Raw genomic sequence first — 19508 nt, 5'->3', positions numbered from 1 at the left:
TATATTACGTTTCTTTCATTACATACACATTTTTAAAGTTGTGGTATTCTTTTTGAATCACCCTTTATGTTTGGCAACTCTGTGAACGACGAGTTACTTCCTTGATGGCACAGAACTATCCTGCTAAATTCACTTGATATTTTTGTGTCATTTCAATTTAATACTGAGTGATTTTCGCTTGAGATGTGAAGTAAGAATATCAGTTAATCCTTTTGAGTCCACGAAAGTCGTTCCACATGGGAAATACAACTACTGTCGCCCCTTATGTAGCGGTTCATCTGCCATAGCGCTTACTGGGTGAATAAGTAAGTGGAAGACACCACGCCTACTCGCTAGCTCCTAGGTATTGCCAATGGTCATACCATGTTGAATACACCGGTATTCGTCCGATCACCGAAGTTAAGCAACATCGGGCCGGGTTAGAACTTGGATGGGCAACCGCCTGGGAACACGTGTGCCGCCGCTCCACTGAGTGCCAGGTATCTGAGGGTTACGGGCGAGTACTGATCTTTAGATAGAAGGGACAGGAATAAAAGTGACTATTTCTGGAAGCTATGGCAACAGTAAACTGTGGTGAGGCCGTGCAATGCATGTTCGATCGGAATTACGAAAGGGCAATTGCATTTGAAATTCGTAACTTGATATTACACTACTGGCCATTAAAACTGCTGGCTGTCCGTCTGGCAACACGTGTTAATAGGATGGGGCCCCTCCACGCCCGCACCAACGTGGTGACCAAACCAAAAGTTACACTGTCACCTCCGTATAACACGTTAGTTTCAGAATCAGGAGTCACAGGATGCAGGCTGTGATGTTATCCATGCGTCTGGGTAAATTACTCATTTACATGGTCCATCAGGAGATAGAAGTGGTCGAAAACGATCGAAGGGTAGCGGTTGTAAGGGCAGAGGGAAAAAAGTGCCAAGGCAAGCGCCAAGGGAAAAAAACCTCTGCGACAGTAGGACGGGTAGTAAGGGCAGTAGCGGATTGCTAGCTGCGACAGCGCATGCAAGGTGTGGTTAGGTTAGTGCGAGGTATCGTGCATCGTTACCGTTGTCGTTGCTGGCGCTCGTTCCAGGATCTGCTGCTGCTGCGTCCCTGAAACATTTCATTGTCGTCATGTATTAGTGGGCGATCGATTATAGATCAGCTCACAGTGTGGGGGAGGGGGGGGGTGGCTGGTTTGCGTGCTGTGTGCAGTACGGTTTCCCTGCGATTGCCGGTATTTCGGCGGGTTAAGCATCTGGTGTTGTCAGTAGTAGCTGAGTTGCAGGGGCTCGCCAGTACTGTCATGTTAGCGTGCTATGGACCATAGATGTTCAGTTTCGTGCTAATAGTGTTTTTGGTCTATTATGTTTCCATCTATGGTTGTGGTCGTAGTTACCCAGAGAAAGGATAAACGGGATACGCGAGTGTCTCGTGTTTCTGTACAGTCGTGTGGAGAGTTTTTGGAATATCTGCAAGATGGTATCTAGCCGATATTCCCGGTGAAGGTCAGCGATGCGCGTGTAGAGCGGAGCGTTGCTTATGATTCTGAGTACTTTGTTCTGTATGAGCTGCAGACGGCGCACACGTGTGGGCGCAGCGTATCCCCAAACGGGAGCAGCATACGTCATCAGAGGTCTGATAAGTGTGGTGTACATGGACCTGGACACCCTCCTATTCAGTGTGCTACGCCTGTTAAGCATAGGGTAGAGTTGTTTGAGCCTCGCGTTTGCTTTGTTGGTCACGTGTTGGATGTGGTCCCCCCAGAGTAGTTTCCGGTCCAGCCAGACACCGAGGTATTTGACCTTCTCTCGGAAACGTATTGGGCGTGCGTGTAGTTTTATTTGATTGCAGTGTTGATGTTTGCGCAGTAGTTTCGGTCTTCTGGTGAACAGAACGGCTTCGCACTTGTCGACGTTTACTCTAACACGCCACTTCACCAACCAGCGCTCTGCCGTTCTGAGTGCGGTCTGTAGTCGTGAGTTAATGTTAGACGGCTTCCAATCTTGCGCTAGAATGGCAGTGTCATCCGCGTAGATTGCCATCGTCGTGTTATGTGTAGCTGGGAGGTCGTTAATGTAGAGGTTAAACAGTAAGGGCCTAGGATGCTTCCTTGGGGTACCCCTTTATGTATACCATGTCGTGTTGATTGTTTGCCCTGCACGTCAGTGTTGAAACTCCTGTCCGTGAGATATGAGTGTATGAGACGTACGAGCCCGTCGGGGAACCGTGAGTCACTAAGTTTGCGTATTAGGCCGTTGTGCCATAGACGATCGAAAGCCTTTTCGATGTCCAGGAACACCGCACCAGTTGCTTTGTTCATGTTGTATCCGTGTGTGATGTATTCGACGACGCGGAGGAGTAGTTGTGTTGTCGAGTGGTGATTCCTGAAGCCGAATTGCTCCGGCCTCAGGGTGTCATTTGTAATGCAGTGCCTAGTGAGTCGTTTTATTATTACCTTCTCAACGATCTTGCTGAGCGCGCTCAGCAGGCTGATGGGTCGGTAATTTTGTGGGAGGGAGTGGTCTTTCCCCGGCTTCCTGAACATCAGGACCTTGGCCGTCTTCCAAAAGGCGGGGAAGTGTTGGTGTTTGAGTATGGCATTCGTGATGTGCGTGAGATATTCTATTGCTTTATCCGTGAACTCCTGGAGGACACGGTTTTGAATGCCATCGTGACCAGGGGCCTTCCTAGCAGTGGTATGCATGATGGCCCATTTCACTTCAGCTGTGCTAGCCTGGCGGATGTTGTTGCGCGCTGGTTGGGCCAGGATGCGAGTGACCTCCTGGTCTGTTGCATGTGTGAACGCTGGATCTGACGGGTCCATGTTCGGTGTGAATGACGCTGCAAGTGTGAGGGCCATCAGTTCAGCTTTTTCTTCCGCAGAATATGCCGGTCCGTCGGGTCCTTGTAGCGTGGATGTGTAGTGTTTCTCCCTGGTGAAGTGTCGGGCCATCTGCCACACGCCAGGTCGCGTGGTGTCTAGCCCTGCGAGTTTTTGGTCCCACTGTTGTGTTTTAAATGTTTGTATTTTGTCCCGAATTATTCCCTGGAGCCTGTTAATGTGCCGTTTGAAGTGCTGGCGCCTGGTACGCTGCCAATACCTCCTGAGGCGGTTCCTCATTGAGATAAGGCCCAGGATCTCCTGGGGCAGGGCAGCACTGTATTGTTGTGGTGTGCGGATTGGTATGGTGCCGGCTATTGCGTCTTGGACGGCGTTAGTGAGGGTTTCAACAGCATCATCTATGTGGGCTGTCTCATTAATTGCGTGGGTAGGTGGGATGTGACTGTCAAGCGTTTCCTTGAACAATGTCCAATTCGCGCGCTTGTAGTCTAGCATCCTGCGTTGGTCAATGTGCTGCAGTGTTTCTTCAATGTATAGCATAACAGATTGGTGATTTGAGGGCAGATCGTTTTCAACAGCAACGTTGAGTGTCGTTGTTATGCCCTTGATGAGGGCCATGTCTAATACGTCTGGCCTGTGTCCCCTCCGGTAGGTAATGTGCGTCGGTTCGGTCGGCGCTAGTGTAATGTAGTTTCGTCCTAGCGCGTGTTGGTATAGTTTTTTGCCGTTGGAGTTTCGTATACGTGAATTCCAGTCTGGGTGTTTCGCGTTAAGATCTCCAGCGGCTATTACGCGCGGTGATATGTTGAGTATAGTGCTGATGTCGCGTGTCTCAATGTTCTTAGGACTGTTGTATACTGACACGAGTGTGGTATAGGCTCCGTTGAACTTGACCCTGACGGCGGTTGCCTCTAATTTTTCAAGTTCAGGGAGCACTATGTTAGTGTGTTCAATGTCTTTGTGTATAATGATGGCCGTTCCACCGAAACCAGAGCCGTCCGGTCGGTCGGTACGATAGACGCAGTAGCTGGTAAAGTTTAGGTGGTTGTGCGGTTTGAGTTTAGTTTCGCTCAGTAGTGCGATAAGGATGCCCTTACGCTCCATGAGCGCGGCAAGTTCCGCCCTTTTGTTGTTGATCCCGTCTGCATTCCAGAACAGGATCTGTGGTAGTGTCTGGTTGTTTGCGAAGGGGGCCGGGTGTGGCGTATTATCCATGTAGGGATGTGAACAGTGTGGTGAATGCTGTTTGTATGGCAGTCAAGTGCTGTCCGGGTTGGGCAGTCATGAGCTGTGTGAACAGTGTGGTGATGACCGAGAAGATCCTGGCAAAGATCTGTTGGGTCGTATGCTGGGGGAATAGTGTTTCCAATATTCCACCTTGTGTTGTGTTTGTGTTGTGCGTGTCGGCCTGTGGCTCGTTTGTGGTGTTAGCGGCCGCTGGTGCGGGTGTTGGCGTTGTGCGTGGTCTGGCGCTTGTGTTGCTTCTGTGTGCTGCAGTTTGTGGTGCCTGTGTTACAGTTGTGGTGACGGGTGGAGTAGTGTGTGTGCTGGTGTCGCTAGCTTGCTGACTGTGTGCCTGCGTTTCAGTGTTCTGTTGTTGCCGAGTCGTTTGTTGTGGCCATCGTATGTTCCCGTTCCTGTTCCCTCGAGGTCGCCTACGCCTTCTCTGGGTTTTCGGTTCTGGGGGTCCTTGTGTGGGTGCGTCTTCCTGTGCGGTCTGCGTGGTTTCGCATGCCGTGGCCTCAGGGAGTGGGGTCGTGTTGTTTTGGGGAGCTGGTGTTGGAACCGGTGTGTTTGATGTGTTTTCTGTTGGCTGAGACGGTTGTATTGTTGTCGCAGCGGTTGTGTTTTGCGCGTGTGATGGGCGCGGAAGTTCCGCCGCCCAAACCGCTCCTCCAGGTCTCGTAGCCATGGCGAACGTTACACCGTTCCTGACAGGGTTTGGTGCGGGCCTTGGACGTGGTATGGCGCTGAGTCCTCTAACTTGTTGTATTTTACGCCTCTGCGCCTCTCTGTATACGTCGCAGCCCCTGTAGTTGGCCGCATGGCCTTGACCACAGTTGGCGCAACGGCGTGCGTTTCGTTGTGCTTGTGTACAAGCTTTGGATGCGTGTTTGCCAGCGCATCCGCGGCAACGGGGTGCCAGGCGACAGCGAAGGGCCGAATGACCGAATCGCTGGCAGTTGTTGCATTGTTGGGGGACGAGTGGTGGTTCATATAACTCTACCCTTACGTCCATCCGCAGAAGGCTTTTTATCTGCAGAAGGCCGCGGGAGGCGGCCGTATCGGCCATCTCCACCAGGTAGTGTGGTAGGCGGGTGTGTGTGTGCGGAAGCCCGTCATTCGGGTAGCACTTCTGCAGTCGAAACCAAGGAAGTTGAGCGCCGCTTGAACTGTTTTGTTCGGTGTGCTGGGGTCCAATCCCTTCACCACGTACTGCTGTGTCCGCTCTTCAGCCGTTCTGTACGTGTAGTGCTCGATCCCCTGTTCTTTGAGGAAGAACAGGAGATCTTTGTATTCTGCGTTAGTAGCCACGTACAGTGAGGCCCTATCCCCAGAGTATTTAGTGTGGAGCGTGCAAGGTGTGTGTGTGTCTCGCTTCGAATGTGGTGTTGAGGACGCTAAGGTCCCCATAGTTCTGTATCACGACTGGGGGAAAACCAGTCTTTTGTTGTGCGGGCGTAGCTGCGGTTTGTGTACTTGTGTTATTACTGACCGCAGGTCGGTTCGTGTTGGTTTGAGTGTTTGTGTTCCTAGCCGGAAGTGTTTGTTTTGGTGTAGGCAGCAACGCCTTTCGGCTGCCTAGCGAGTTTAGTTGCTCGCCTGTGCCTGTTGTGTTTCTGCGTCTGTGTGGTGGGCCCTCCACCTGCCAGGGCCCGGTGTAGTGCTGTTCTGTGTCCTCGTCCGCCGCCGCTGATTCCGCCACTGGAGTCAGCAGCGACAGCGGGACGGTCGTGCAGGAGTCACCAGTAGCAGGCGAGTGCAGCGTGATGTGTAATGTGGTGCGCTTCGGCGTGTCGTTTGCGCCGCAAAGGTCGGTTATCAGACGACGTTGGTCCAGCAGTTCCTGCGCTTGCGCAGCGATCTGCCGATCCTTGTCGGCCAATACCTCCCCCACGGCGGCAAGCGGGACGCTGGCGTCGACGGGGTCAGTCGACCCGAGCGCCTCTTTCGCTGCAGCCTTGCTGCGGGTTATGGCGGGAGAAGCACCGGCGGAATCTGCCATCTTGGTGTTCTGGGAGGGACGAGAAAGGGGAACGACAATTTTGCTCTTTCTGAAAAGAAAAATCCCTAACTGTTTGACCCTACGGAAGTGGGGGGAGTGCCCTACGGCCTAGCGTGCGCCGTTAGTGCAGTGGCGCGGCACCTAAAGGAGGTGTGGAAGAAGAGAATCGGCCTACAGTACGCGGGGTGATCCGACGTGAACGGGCCCCTGGCACTGATTAACCCTACAAAGAACGAGATAGCCTCGCTGGGCAGTTTGTAACAAACGTTACGGGGTTGCTGTGAGTCTAGGACTCTTCACGACAATTCTGCTTTCCGCAACTACGCGGTTTCTCGACGAAAGGGAGCAAGCTCAACCCTACGCCGATCCATCGGGCGCTACTGTCGCGCTTCGGAAGAAGACTCTCTGTAGAGCAGAGCGGTCAGCGAGGCCTAAGCCCCAATAGCTACCGATGCACCGGCCATCACCGGCTAAGAGCTCCTTCCGCCACGACGGCCAGAGCGCGTCTGGCAACACGCGTGCCGCTCGCTATTGTGCGTCCTAGGTAGCCGAGGATTACCGGCCGCCGAGCTGTCGCCGCCCGACATTCTACCTCGCCGCGCACGCGCCCGCCGGCCCCCGCGCTTCGCCAGCCGTAGCTGTTTCGCTTCTAACGCACGATCCAACGATTCGGTAAGTCACGAAAACACGTATAACCGCTCGAACACGACGTTGCAGTTGCAATTGCAATTCGATCGAGAATACGTGAGTCCGAAGAATGGATGTTCGACGAACTGCATATAAAGAAGGAGGAACTAGAGAGGCTCATGCTCGATTTTACATTGTATAGTTTATTCATAAAGTTAAAAACACTAATACGGTGTGAAACCCTTGTGTTCACACATGGTGGAATACACCACAGAGACGGCACAGTGAGTGATGTGAAGATCTCCTTCGCCGGATACGGTGTGCGTCATTTGAAAGTGTATAATCGTCCATTTGAAGTGCCTGACGAAGTGGGACGTTACTTGCGTCTTTGTGGCGAAGTAATATCTGTTAACCGCGAGTTCTGGGGTGCTGGCCACCGGTACACGGTGGACTCTGGTGTGACGATGGTGCAGAGAAAACACACGCCTTCCTTTGTAACGATCGGCGTGCATAGGGGAGTCGTGCAATACAACGGCCAGCCCCAAACGTCATCAATCTGCAGGTCCACGGAGCACATGATGGCAACCTGCCCGAGGAGCAGACGTCCGGCGCCACGTTCGTTGTTTGTCTAGTGTGACGCCCAGATATTTGGCCGTTGCGCTCCAGGGGACTGGTCTTCCTCGTAGCGTTATCTCCTTGAGGTCAGCCGGCACTTTCCAGTGGGCAATGACGATTGCTTCTGATTTGGCGCCGTTGTACGTCAGCCGCCACTTTCCCGCCCAGTTTTCCAGATTGTTGGTTGCGGATTGCAGTCGTCTTTGTAGGAGTTGCGGCTGCATGCTGCGGCAGTACACTGCAGTATCGTCCGCGTACAGGGCGAGTTGCACCCGAACTGTACGCGGAAGGTCGGCAGTGTACAGCGAGTATAGCACTAGACCCAGGACCGAACCTTGCGGGACTCCGGCGAGTATTCAGCGTTCTGTGGAGATTCCACAGTCTGCCCGTACGTGGAACGTCCGACCTGCGAGGTAACTCTGGGGATTCCTGGGTCACACGTGAAGCTCCTGCAATGTAAACAGTTTATAAAGGAGACCTTTGTGACACACTGAATCAAATGCACGAGACACGCAGAGCAGAAACGCGCCGAAGTACTCGCGTCGGTCCAGGGCACAGAAGGCTTCCTCTGTCAGCCGCAGTAGTTGCTGGATGGTGGAGTGTCCCTTCCGGAATCCGAACTGCTTGTCGGGCAGGAGGCCTTCCGCGTCGATGTGGTTTCCCAACCGACGTAGGTATAACCTCTCGAAGATTTTCGAGAGCGCTGGCAGCAGGCTGATCGGGCGGTAGTTGCGCACCTGCCTGTGATCCTTCGCTGGCTTGGGTAGGGCCACGATCTCGGCGTGCTTCCAGCACTCTCGAAATATGCCTGTTCTGATGATGGTGTTGAAAATCCCCATGAGGTGCCCGATTGCGATGGCGGCAGTTGCTTGAGGAGCTGATTTGTGACGAGGTCGGAGCCTGCTGCCTTCCTGCCGTTAAGATATCGTAGCTGGATCTCGACTTCCGCTTCTTCTATCGGCTGGAGGACGGTGTCATTGTCTTAGGCCGCCAAGAAGACCGGCAGTCGCTCCTCCACCGGTGCCACGTGTGCCAGGTCGACGGGGTCTTCCACCGGGGTGAAGTTTGCAGCGAACGCGTCCGCGAGGGCGTTGGCCTATGCGTCCGGTTCGCTGACGAAGACGTTTCCGACTTGCAGTGGCGGTAATTTGGCGGTGCGTCGGATGAATCCTTTCACTGCGTGACATGCTGTTCCGTCCTCGGTTTTCTGCGCCCATTCTTCTATTCTGTGGGCGTCGGCAGCTGCTGTAATTCCCCGCTGCATCCTGTTTAGTTGCCGCTTCGTTGCGGGATTCCGTGTTAGCTGCCATTCGCGGCGAAGTCTATCTTCTCCGTGATGGCAGCTGTGAGGTGTGGCGGGAATTCTCGGGCGCGTGGCTTCTCGTTATCTATTCTTCTGTTTGGAGTGGCTGCCGCCACAGCTTCTGCGACTCCTCGGGTGAGGTGCCGCAGCGCCGCTTCCGCACCGTGTTCCGTCGGGTTCGGTGCGTTTCCGATCTTGGCCGCCATTTCGGTTGGAAACGTGTCCCAGGTGATGCCCCTGAGGTCGAGGCCCCGTTTGGTTGTTTGGACGATGTCCGCGTTCAGTTCGAAGATCACTGGGTCGTGGTCGGACGCCATCGTGGCCCCCGTGGCGGAGATGAAGTGTCTCACCCCGCGGACGATGGCCACATCTATGACGTCTGGTTGCGCGCCTCTTCGTGCTGGGAAGATGGTCGGCTGGTGGGGTCCTATAACCTCCGTTCCGAGCTGCTCGGCCACCCGTTGTAGACGGCGACCGCTTGTGTTTGTTGTCCTGGAGCTCCAGATGGTGTTCTTGGCGTTAACGTCGTCTCCGAGGAATGTGGTTCCACGGAGGGAAATTAGCGCCGCGGACTCATCTGGCTGCAGTAGTCGGTAGATTGCCACGAAATTTATCTGCCCCTGGTCCGTTTGTGCGGCTACTCCCGTGGCCTCCACTGTGGCGAGTTGCGGCAGGTGAACCCTGTGGTGGGGCATCGTCCTCCTCCTGTACACCGCCGTGCCGCCACCCGCGGTGGACCGGTCCTCCCTGTAGCAGTGGTAGTTCGCCACTCCCACTTTTACGCTGGGCTTCAGATGTGTTTCTGCGACGAGACAGATGTCCAGATTCTCGTCGCAGATGAAGCTCCTGAATTCAGCGTCCTGGCGACGCAAGCCGTTGGCGTTAAAGACGCCGATTTTTATACCGCGGTCGTTGATATTCAAGATGTCTGGTGGAGATGGCCAAGGTAAACGTCTGTGTTACCTTCTTCACAGACGCCGCGTATTTGTTAGGGAGGTCCTCGATCACATGGAGGACCGTGTCAATGAGGCCTGCCAACAGCTGCAGCATTTGGGCGGCCTTGTCTTCCTCCTGTGGTTGTTTTGAAGGATGTGCCGCTGTTGGTAGCGGCTTCCGCGCTGGCGCATTTCCGGGAAGTCCACGGGGCTGTCTATTTCGGTGGGCGTCACCCGGAGGCTGCGTCTTCGTTAAGGCCGGTTCCCACTAGGAGTGCCGCGCGGCAGCGGCGTGGTTGCCATGGAAGCGGCGTCAGCGGCACGGCGCAGTGGGCTCTGCGTCGCGGTTTGACCATGTCGAACCGCTTCCCCTGCCGCGCTCCAGGTGCGCGCCGCCAATCAGAGAACACGTTGTGCGTGACGTCACGTACGGAACCCCGGGCCACGCGAATTTTCGCCGAACCGCTGGCGCGGACGCGGCGGCAGCTATGAATCACTTATTATCCGATTCCAAGGATTCGTGGGCATGTTACAGCCTGATATCTTCTCTCGATAAGGACAGAATTTCTTTCCGTTATTCATGGTGGTTACTTGCTGTATCGCATTTACGTAAACCTTTACACGAAATTTTAATGAGCTTGCAGAGGTAAAAACGCATTGCGTGGATTTTGCGTACAGTTCATATTAGGTAATACATTATTGCGTATGAAATTTAGTCAACATATCGAAATTGTTTTTAAAGCTGAGAGCAGATCGATAGTTATCACCGTTCTCGACATATTGAATGATATGTCGGCGGACGGGCTGTGCCGTGAACCGCTCGCGAGGCGACCGCTAGTTCGTCCTGCTCGTCGTAAACCATGTGGCTGTATCAACCGCAAATTTCGTAAACGGTTCAAGAGAACGAAACGTCGTTGGTTTTTTTTTTTCGCATGATAAATAGCTATCCCTTCTGAATAACTGTAGCTACTTTCATATCTCGGTAGATAAACAGATTTTGGATGATTTTTTTTAAACGGCATTTAACAGCATGTGGAATGAAAAGTTAAACCGAAACTAATTTGCTGGTATGTCATAAGATGTAATTTGCTAAGTATCTACAGCTATTGATTATTTCCTTTGGTAAGTAACAAACGTTTTTTTTCTTTATCCAGTGTACTTTATTGTTTCAAGACGCGTTTCGCCTTTTACTTTAAGGTATCTTCGGTGGAATCTAGAATGATTCAGTTTTGTTTTGATATGTGATACTTGCAGATTATAAAAAGGTTCAGATCTTTTTTTACGTGAATAACTGATTACTTGCAGAGAATCGATTTTTGACGGACATCTGCGTTTCCCCCACCTGATCACATGCAGGAGGTTGAACTAAAACTTAGATTATGGAACGTAAGCACAATTTCATGTTCTTTTTCTTCTTCTTCTGTCACTAGCTGTAGACATTTTACCGAAAACACTGATTCGAAGTCGTAACTACAGTGTACCTCATGTTCCTTCCTGTTTGGTTTGTTTATATACATGTTGCCAACAGAATTATATGCTGAAAACTAATATTTGTTTATTTCTGTTCTCCTTCTATCTGTATGTGTGTGTGTGTGTGTCTAGCCAGTGATAGTTATAGAAAGTCGAAAGTGAATGCAGTAATTGTCAGATAGTGGTTGAAAGATTTGGTGTTCAGCTGTTTTCAGTTTTGGTTTAAATGTTTTGTGGAGGAGTGCATGGAAGAGTAAATTCACTACTTACATCAATAGATAAAATAGCAGAATAGCATTTCAATAGATGATTATTATCAGAATACTATCACCCAACCCCTTTGTACTCTCCCTTTGACGCCTCATAACATGTTCTGTCAAGTAACCCCTCTTGTAGTCAAAGTTGTGCCGTAATTTCCTATTCCTCTTCTATATAATTCCGTACCTCTTCTTTAGTCACACGATCCTCGTATCTAATCTTCAGCATTCTTATTGATCACCACGTTTTGAAAGCGTCCATTGTCTTCTTGACAGAACTGTTTATCGTCCACGTTTCACTTACATACAATTAGAAAGGTATTTGTGTGGAGTGCAACCATTAGAATTCATATTCGGTGTGAACAAATCATCTTTTTCAGAACACTTTTCTTGCTATTGACAGTCTTCAGTCATGTTTGCTTGTACGCCACTCTGTTCCAAATATATATTATTCTTTCGCGATTCTTAAGCAAGGTGCTGGCGATGATTACATTATGCTCTGTGGGAAACTATCAGGTGGCTTCTAGTTTCACCCCTTCCACCTAGCCTTCGTGTTCTTACTGTTTTCGTGTACCTGCTCCCGTATCACATTTTAAATTTTTGTCTCACTTAACTATCTGAATAATCTCTTTTGTCGTCAATGCGTTAGGAGATAGTGAACAATCATGAACGGCAGTCATGAGTGTGAAAGAGTACATTGTACAGAAAATTAAAAATTGGTATGTCTTCACCCTACTTAACATATAGTTAATCAAACGCACCGCGCGTTTCAGTGGGTCCTGCCCCGTACCTCAGTGGCTGTCCGTCATTGGCTACCGCTAGCGTCTGCCGCTTCCAGATGGGAACGCCAATTCCGTGAGCCACCGCGTCAAAGCGGAAAACGCTTGCCGCTGCCGTTGCCGTTGCCCCACGCCGCGCTCTAGTGGGAACCGGCCTTTACTCGTTCTTGCGTGCGCGCTGCGCGCTCCCGGTAGCTGTAGTGGCTGCCGTCTGATCAGCTGATCGCTGCCGTGCCCACGCGTTAGCACGTGGTGCCGGCTGCGGCCGTGCGGTGCTGCCATCTGTGAGCGGCGCGCCTCTCTGGGCGTCACTCGCCGCTGGCTGTGTCCCTGAGGTGCTGCCACCACGCGGCGAGTTGCGGGACTCCGTCGTGGTAGCGGCCTCCGGAATTTTGTTGTAGGTAGCTGCGGAGACTGCCTTATCGGCTGCTGCGTCTGCATGTTGCTGCCCTCTGGTGGCGACGAGCTGTACTCGGCGGCTGACTCCCGGTTGCGTCCGGGAGGTGCTGTCCTCTACGTGGCGAGTTTGGGCCGTGTTCCCTCCGCGTTGCTGCTGCTGCTCTTGGGCGCGATCGAGGAAGGCTATGTACGTGGCCATGTGGTTTTCACCGCACCGCACCGCACCGCACGGTGTGAAGTCCTTGTGTGGTATTCATTTCATTGATTGGACAATCGCGAGATGCGTGTTCACCTGCGCATCTCACACATCTCTCGTCCATGCCGCAGTGTTTTTGGACGTGGCCTAGTTGCTGGCATCTGAAGTACTGTGCGTAAGGTTGTTTAGTGCGCAGATTTTCAGGTGTTACACTGCAGTTTGCTATCAATCGGAGCTGGAACAGCTGTCTGTTGCGCTCTGTGTTGGGAGCATACACACAGAAGAGCGGCGAGTCTTTTCTCGTTATTGGGTTTTTCATTTTAGACACACTAACAGCGTTGCCCATGTCCTCAAATTCCTCTTTGATATGACTTGGTAAAGTTTTGTATGAGAGCCATCGGTACACTACTCGCAGCGGTTTCTCCCTCGTTGACGAGTACTTGTAGAATTTGATGCCCCTGTCGGGAATTTCCTTATTGAGCATCATATAGTCAGTGGTGCTGTTCGTCTGGACTTTGAAGAGGTAGACACAGGTATTATGAAATTGTTTTTCCCTAGCACCTTCTGCAGCAGTTGTTGCAGCTCGCGGAATGTGCCGGGTAGTCCAGTACCAGCGGTGGCGGTTTAGTGCGGCGTGACGGTGAGGGCGTCCTTTGCACATCGTCTTCGCTATCGTTATCGCTCAGGGCATTATATTGATTTTCCACTGCTATCGGAGTGGAGGATGGGATGTTGGCGCGCTTTGCCGGTTTCCGCACTTGTTGCAAGCTGTCTGCATCTACCTGCTGTTGAGCTCCACCTCCATTGCTGCGCCTGTGACCTTTGCCTGCAGCCTTGGGCCGTGCGGGAGGGCCAGTTGCCTTCCGAAATTAACGTGCATTAGCTGGCACGGGGGCGTCTCCGTCTGAATGCCTTCTCTTGTTCTGAATGGCTTGGTGTTCCATTTCAGTAACATCTACGGCGGTTTCCTTGGTTTGGACGCCTTTGGGGTGGGCCGCCAATGGTGTGTTGGACTTCGGCAGGAGGTCCAACAAGGAGTTGAGCTCTGCCTCTGCAACTTCTGTGTCCTGGTTTGCAGGCGTTGTTGTTCTTCCAGGTGCGGTGATGGCTGTGGTTTCGGGCTTGGACGCCTCGTTCTCGTCATCGAGGACGTTGTAACTCCCTTCGGTGTCCATGCATGCTTTCCTCATTTCCTTGCGGATGCGCTGGAGAACCGCTGCAACGAGGGAGTGAGAGGGGGAACACACTGCTGCTGCTGTAGAAGACTGGCAACATCTGCCAGGTGTGCGGGCAGTGTAAGCAGCGTAGCTGCTGTTCCTGCGTTGACCTCTGTGTTGTGTTTGGGTTCCTAACTCCTTGAATTGTCCTCAGGGAGCGCCTCTGACTAGGGAGGCGCTCTAAGTGACGTCACCGACACCGCGGGAGTTTAGCTGTTCCCGCAGGAGGTCGGGCCAATGCGTTGTCGGCCTGAGGTGGACTTGGCGGCCCAGCCCACGAATCAGGCGTCTGCCAGAGTGTTCTGCAGCGTTGTAGAACACTCTGGCGATGTGCCGGAAGCGGTCCCGCAGTAGCGGGACGCCTGCTTCCTCGTGCAGTAGCCTCGTTGGGTAGCGAGGCGGCTTATGGAAGGCATGGCGCAGCGCCCTGTTTTGGATGCGCTGAAGCACCGCGATGTGCGAGGCGGCAGCGTTGCCCCATACCACGGCAGCATACTCCAGTATCGGCCGTACCAGGGCCAGATACAGAGTGAGGACGTGGCGTGGAGGGAGTGTGGAGGAACGGTTGAGCAGTGGGTACACCGTCCGAAGACGCCCCACAGCTCGACGCCCCCCCCCCCCCCTGTAGTCACGGACGTGGGGGAGCCACGTCAGGTGCCGATCGAGCGTCACCCCGAGGTATTTTCCTGTCCGCAACCATGGGATGGGGCCTCCCATGATCGTGACTAGCTGAAGTTCGGAGGCAGCCTTTTCCTGATAAGAAAATGGCCTGGCTCTTTGCGGCGTTAAATTTTAGTCGCCATTTGGTAGACTCGGTACCCCGTGTGCAAAGAGTTTGTACACGAGGCCGTCATGCCACACGCAGTCCAAGGCCTCGGAGACGTCGAGATTTTTTTTTTTAATAGAGGTGGAGCCCCTCCACGCCACACCGGCATGATGGCCAACACAAAAGGTCTACTGCCATCTCTGCATAAGGGTTAATATTCACTAAAGTGAGGTTTCGCAGGATGTGGGTACTGCGAGGTTTGCGTACGTCTGGTTAAGATTAACCATTAATACGGGCTCATCTGGAGATAGATTGGTCGAAATCTGTCGAAGGGTAGCGGTTTTATGGCAGAGGAAAAAAAAGTACCGAGGCAAGAGCCAAGGGGAAAAAAGCTCTGCGATAGTTACGTCGGGTGGTAAGAGCAGTAGCGGTTGTCTTGCTGCATGCGATAGGTTGTGCAAGGATAGTCTTTGTTAGTAGTGGGTATCATGCATGTCGATCCTTGGCGTTGTGCTGCTCGGCAGCTGGCGCTGGGTGCTGGTACAGAGTCCTCGTTCAGCGTCAGCAACATGCAACAGTTAGGTTTGTTATCGATCTTGTGTCCAATATGTCATATATCGGAAGCACAATGTGAGGGAACTTTGGCAGCTTGTTTGTGCGTCTGTGGGCGAGCTCGTCGGCTCTAATAGCAGCTGGTAGTTACCGGTCAGTATTGCTGATACGCAAACAAGCGACAAACGTCGGCAAACCCTGCATATGTTAGTTTACCATAGGTGGCTATTCCCTAGCTAGCAGTGTCTTTGGCCGCTTGTGCTTGCACCTGTGGTTGTGATCGTAATTTCCCAGAGTGAGGATGAAAGGATTGTTCGAGTGTCTCGAGTTCCTGTATAGTCGTGTGGCGTGTTTTTTGAGTACTTCCTTGAGGGAATCAAGGCGGTATTCATGGTGAAGATCCACGGTGCGTGTGTTGCGTTGCTAATGATTCGTAGCACCTTGTTCTGTATGATCTGCAAGCGGCGCAATCGTGTAGGAGCTGCGTATCCCCAGACGGGAGCTGCGCACGTCATCAGAGGTCTAATCAATGTCATGTATATGGACCTCGACACCCTCCTATTCAGTGTGCTTTCCCTGTTGAGCATTCGGTAGAGCTGTTTGAGCCTCGCGTGCGCTCGGTTGGCAACTTATTCGATGTGGTCCCCCCATGTAAGCTTCCGGTCCAGCCACACACCAAGGTACCTGACTTTCTCTCGGAAACGTGTATGTAGTGTTACTGGTCTACAGTGTTGATGTTTGCGCCGTAGTTTCGGTCTGCGTGTGAACAGAACTGCCTCGCACTTGTCGACGTTTACTTTAATACGCCATCTCTCCAACCAAGGCTCAACTGTTCTGAGAGCTGTCTGTATTCGTGAATTGATGTTCGACGGTTTCCAGTCTTGCGCGAGGATGGCTGTGTCATCCGCGCACACGGCTAACGTCGTGTTTTGTGTCGCTGGGAAGTCATTAATGAAACAGGTTAAACAAGATGGGCCCTAGGATGCTTCCTTGGGGTACTCCAGCTCGTATACCAAGTTGTGTTTACTGTTTATCCTGCACGTTAGTGTTGAAACATCTGTTCGTGAGATAGGAGTGTATGAGACGTAAGAGTCCGTGCGGGAAACCAGCTTCGCTTAGTTTGCGTATGAGTCCATTGTGCCAGAGACGATCGAAAGCCTTTTCGATGTCTAGGAACACGGCCCCTGTGGCTTTGTTCATGTTGTAGCCGTGTGTTATATGTTCGACTACGCGGAGGAGTTGTTGTGTTGTCGAGTGGTGATTCCTAAAGCTTTATCCGTGAACTTGAACAGTGTCCAATTCGCGCGCTTGTAGTTAAGCATCCTGCGTGGTTCGATGTCCTGCACTGTTTCTTCCGTGTGCAGTATTACAGGCAAGTGGTCTGAGTCAAAATCGTTTTCAACCGTAAGGTTGAGTGTGCATGTGATGCCCTTTATGAGGGCTATGTCTAACACGTCTGGCCTATGTCGAGCCTGTGTAGGCACGAACGTGGGAACGTCAGTCCCAAGTATAATGTTGTTTCGGCCTAGTGCGTGTTCGTACAGTTTCTTGCCATTGGAGGTTCGTATTCGTGAGTTCCAATCGGGTGTTTTGCGTTTAGGTGTCCAGCAGCGATTACCCGCGGTGATAAGTTGAGTACTGTGCTGATATCGCGTGTTACTATGTTTTTAGGAGGATTGTATATCGATATCAGCGTGGTGTTGGCTCCGTTGAACTTGACCCTAACGGCAGTGGCCTCTAGTCTTTCAAGCGTAGGGAGCTCGATGTTCGTGTGTTCTATGTCTTGTGTATGATGATTGCTGTGCCGCCTCCCCTCCTGCCATTTCTCGTTCGGTACGGTACACACAATACCCTGGGATGTTTAGTTGTTTGCGAGGCGTAGGCAGTGTTTCGTTCACAAGAGCGATTCGGATACCCTTTCGCTCCATGAACGCTGCCATTTCGGCTTTTTTGCTTGCGATCCCGTTGGCATTCCAAAACAGGATCTGTGTGATTGTATTTAGGTCTGCGTTTCGGGGCTGGTGTGGTGTATTATCCATGTAGTAGTGTAAAAAGTGGTGTGTTAGTGGCTTGGAAGCTAGTCCAGTTGAGTGTGCTCGACATGAACTGCATGCAGAGTTGAGAGACACACCCCATAATCTTCGTGACTATTTCGGTGGTTGTGCGTCCGGGGAATAATGTTTCCATTATTCTCTGGAATGTTGTCGTAATGTTGGTCATGTCGGCCTGCCAGTTACTGGTCGTGTTAGCGGCCGCTTGTTCCTGTGTTGGCGTCTGGTGAAGGGCTGGCCTGAGGGTCGGCTGTACGTGTCGCGATTGTGGGCGCCTGTGCATTCTCTGTGGTGAGTGGGTGTGTTATGTGGGTTTTTGAGTTGGTGTCCGGGTTGTGTTCATGAGTGTTGGTGTTCTGTTGTCTGTGTAATTGTTGTGGTGTGGTCGTGTTCCTCGTGCTGCGGCTGTTTCTCATTCTCCTCCTCTGACGCTGTGGTCGTCCCTGTGTAGGTGCGTTTTCTGTAGCCTGTGGTGGGCTGCAGTCTGCGATCTCAGTGGGTAGGGTGGTGGTGTTGCTGATTGTGTGTGGTGTGCCCGGTGCGGGTGTGGTGTCAGGTGTTGTGTTTGTCTGTTGTGTGTCTGTCGCTGGGGGTGTTTGCTGGGCGTGTCCTGAGCTCTGGGACTCCTCTGACCGTACCGCGCTGCTGGGGCTGCCAGTGACCACTCCAGCGAAGGATATTCCACTTCTTACTGGGCGCGGGGGCGGTTTCGGAACTGTGATGGCGGTAGGTTTGGCATGTTTCGCTATTTTGCGCCTCAGAGCTGCTTTGTAAGCAATGCACCCTCTATAGTTTGCCGGATGGACAGCACCACAGTTGGCGCACTTGCGAGGTGCTGTATGGGGGAGTTTGCTGCGTTGGGTCGTGTGACCGCCAGCGCAAATGCGCAAAGCGCTGGCAGTTGTGGCGTTGTTGGGGTTTGCGCGGCGTGTTGTAAATCTCTACATTGACGACCATGTGAAGAAATAGCTTTAACTTCTGCAGGTCGCGGGACTTGGCCGTGTCGGCCAATTCCGCCATGTAGTTATGAAACGGTCTCGCTGTGCCAAACTCTGCTCTCGGGTGGGAGTGCATTCGGGTAAACCGAATGTCAGAGAGTTCTTCGAGTACTGCGTCGGTCGGGGTTCGAGAGTCTATCCCCTTGATCACGTACTGCTGTGTCTTTCCAAGGACTGTTCTGTACGTGAAGTGCTCTACCTTCCTTTCTTTTAGAAAGTCCAGTAGATTTTTGCAATCTGGCTTGTTCGCCACGTACAGTGCCGCGTGTTCCCCAGTGAGCTTAGAGTAGTATGTTGTGGGGCTGTGTTTTTTCGTTAAATTCCTTGTTTAGGAGACTTAATTGTGTATGATGACCGGTGGGAAGCCAGTTGCCGTATTGTTCGTGTTCTGCGTAGCTGCTTGTATATTTGTGGATGCTTCAGTCGAGAAGCGCCGCCCCCCCCCCCCCCTATATAGACTCTCGCCCTCCTCCCACCACGCGCACCGAGGGCATATAAGCGCAGCACGGGGCTGCCACGCAGAGTAACCAACACCAGCGGCCGTCGCCTTCTACGCGTCGTCGAACGCCACGACGCCGTCGCCATAGGCCCTCACGACCCCACCATATATCCAAGACCCCGGGGACACCCGGACGTATTGGACATCATAATCATGAAGGGCACCCGACTGCACGCCACAGCCAGCACTCGTGCTAAAATGTCGTCTGACCATATACCGGTCATATTCGACCTAAATGCAGACGCTCTTCCCAAGCAACGGAGAGGCCTGGATCTGCGTAACATCTGCTGGGACGCCTACAGAAACGCCGTCGCCGAGTCTCTGGAGGCCTCACCAGATGCGGCAGAACACGGCGCTGACGCAGCTCTGCAGCATCTAAAGCAGACGATCGTCGACGCCGCGACTTCGGCCACGCCGGCCAGAGACGCCGACAACAATGACTGCCGACCACACCCACTGCCTCGTCACATACGAGAGGCAATCTCAAATAAAAATCGCCTCCAGCGAGAGTGGCAGAGGACTCGCAACCCAGCCACAAAACGAGAGCTCAATAGAATGTGCCGCCACATAAAGGCCGACGTCGACGCGCACCGCAACCAAGAGTGAGCGCGCAAGCTAGAACATCTAGACACGGAAGACGGCACGGCCTGGAAAACCGTAAAAGGCTACCTGCGTCGCATGCAGAAGATTCCACCGCTTCAAGTGGGAGATGAATTCGTGAGCGAGCCGAACGCAAAGGCAGAAGCCCTAGCGGACGCGTTCGCCGCGAATTTTACGCCCATCGACAA

The 19508-nt window shown here is 52.6% G+C and overlaps 1 pseudogene; it reads left to right on the top strand.

The window, feature by feature from the left end:
• The first annotated feature begins 348 nt into the window (after window positions 1-348).
• LOC126285501 (5S ribosomal RNA) lies at window positions 349-466 on the top strand (annotated as a pseudogene).
• The last annotated feature ends 19042 nt before the right edge of the window (window positions 467-19508 follow it).

Source organism: Schistocerca gregaria, chromosome 8 (assembly GCF_023897955.1).
Source record: "Schistocerca gregaria isolate iqSchGreg1 chromosome 8, iqSchGreg1.2, whole genome shotgun sequence".
NCBI lineage: Eukaryota > Metazoa > Arthropoda > Insecta > Orthoptera > Acrididae > Schistocerca > Schistocerca gregaria.
Note: the sequence above shows the minus strand (reverse complement) of the source record. Positions and strands in the feature narration are given on the sequence as shown.